At 30.9% G+C, this 2297-nt stretch overlaps 1 protein-coding gene across 1 annotated transcript in view; it reads left to right on the top strand.

Moving 5' to 3' along the window:
* Positions 1-2297, top strand: part of LOC106478425 (RNA exonuclease 4-like) — a 25643-nt gene that overhangs the window by 14455 nt on the left and 8891 nt on the right. The window lies entirely within an intron of this gene.

Raw genomic sequence — 2297 nt, 5'->3', positions numbered from 1 at the left:
AAATAGTTTCCATACAAATAATGCAGAAAAATTAAAATACTGTACACAAGTCAACTGACATTTAACAAAAACATATCTATCTGAGACCAGCTGTTAAAAGTTAAACCTCCATCTTATGAGTAGAATGATATTATTAATCCTTATTGTTATGTTAACTAACTTTGTGCTAATTATGCTATAAAACAAATCATATTTCATGAACACTAACTTCATCCTTTTCTGAAAAGACCATTTTTGTTTTATTTCTTTTGTTTATGTTAATAGTTGATAATGAATCATGACTAACACTTTTAACTATAATATGTTAAGTGGAAAGAACATTTTACTACGTGGGAATTCTAACTGGAAGAATGAATCATGTTTGTGAGAATGAGTCTTGGTCAGACATGAACAGAATATAACTCATGTCAGACTTTCCTCTTTCATGACTTCTACAATGAATGACTTTGTGTATAGAAAATCTAATCAAAAACACCTTAGGTGTGAAAAAAAAGGTACGGCCAAGAGAAAAGGATTGAGTGTGCGTCTTAAAGGAATGAAATAAAAATTGGCAGCCAAATTGATAACTACACTTATAGCATTGATAAGACTTTTACAGCTAGTATTCATTCATTAGTTAGCCAGGCTGTGTTTTTTTGTTCAATTTGGGGCATTATGGTGGGTAAAATAAAATTTGGCTGCCAATTTTGATTTCATTCCTTTAAATTGTACACTCAATCCTTTTTTGGCCACATCTTTTTTTTTTCACACAAGGTGTTTTTTGAATAGATACCATGACTTTTTGTCAATACACACCAACAAACCACAGTAAGTAAGAAAGTGACACTTGATAGTAACCTACATTAGCTTTAGGATTACAACCCTATTATTTGGAACAGAATATATAATGGTAGTTTTTCCTCTCTAAAACAGTGTTAAAACCTTCCTTTACAGTAATGCCATGGAATTTATATTAACAGTTTCTTCTCATACCCCCATGTAATCGGTACAGCCATATCAAGCAACATTATTTACACTAATTGTTGAAGCTAATATCACGTGATGCTAAATACTCTTTAATTAGGAAAATTTCATAAAATTTAGCAAATTTATATATAAAAATTAGCAATGAATAATGAATAATAACCATCCACTCGTTTGATTCTTTTGAAAACATGAGCTCAAAACTGCTAATCTAGTTTGCTTGGCCAAACTAATACTTGTGTATCTGAATGTCCTTTCACCCTGTAGTTTTGCTGCTCTATATCAGCCATTATTAATCCTAATGACAAAAAATAAAATGGTCCAATTTTACTCTTAGGTGAAGCTGCAGTAGCTCACATGACTTTTTGCATAAGTGTGTACAAAAATCTCAGTCAAATTTGTGTTTTTTCTATTGAATAACTTTGCACATGTGCTTATATTTAAATCCAATTTGACACTTAGTTGTAGGTTGTAAAGATCTATCACTGTACCAAATTTGAAAAAATCCATAAAAATTAAGTACATTTGTCTATCAAATAAATTTTTGGTACTTTAGAGGGAAAGAAAACAAAAAGGAAGAACTTCAAACAAAAGTGGAAATTTTATATCTTGTGTATTTCTTAATGGAATGCTTGTAAATTTAGTATGTGAAGTAAGAGTCCAGTAGAACACATCCATTGAAAATATGTGATAGCTTGGATTACCACAATCTGAGATACAGAAGGTGAAAAATTGCTAAACTATCACTCCTGTTAATAACACACTGTGTATCTTACAGTAGGTTGTTTTGGTTGCACTACACACTTCTATTTGTCTTGATTGTAAGTAAAAAAATATATTGCTGCCATCTTGTGGTGGGAGTCAGAATAACTAGATCTTTTGGAAATCCTGAATGTTTTATGAGTTTTTTGCTAATTGTTAAATTTTGTGCTCCGACTACAACACTAGAGTATTAGAAGGAGTATTTGGCTGAAAACTCGTGTATAATCTTCTGACTCTTCATCTTACTTTCATTCCCTGTAAGTTGTTTTCTGTTTTTTTATGATCTTGATTGATAGAAGTTTGCTCTCTGTATTTGATTTCAAATACTTCCATTATTGGTCTTGTTAGAAACAAATGGAATTCACTAGAGAGAAATGTTTTTACCTGTTAGACTTTTAAGTAATGTAAGATATATAATGTTACTAAACAAATGCCTCTTTTTGGAAACTGGACAGATTCTTGGCAAGAATGTGGTAAGGGCTCTATTTAAGCAATGTAAGTGTGTGATATATATATATATATATATATATATATACACACACACACACACACACACACACACACACACACAC

Source organism: Limulus polyphemus, unplaced genomic scaffold, assembly GCF_000517525.1.
Source record: "Limulus polyphemus unplaced genomic scaffold, Limulus_polyphemus-2.1.2 Scaffold210, whole genome shotgun sequence".
NCBI classification, from domain to species: Eukaryota; Metazoa; Arthropoda; class Merostomata; order Xiphosura; family Limulidae; genus Limulus; species Limulus polyphemus.
The sequence above is the reverse complement of the archived record's forward strand: the minus strand, read 5'-3'. Positions and strand labels throughout refer to the sequence as shown.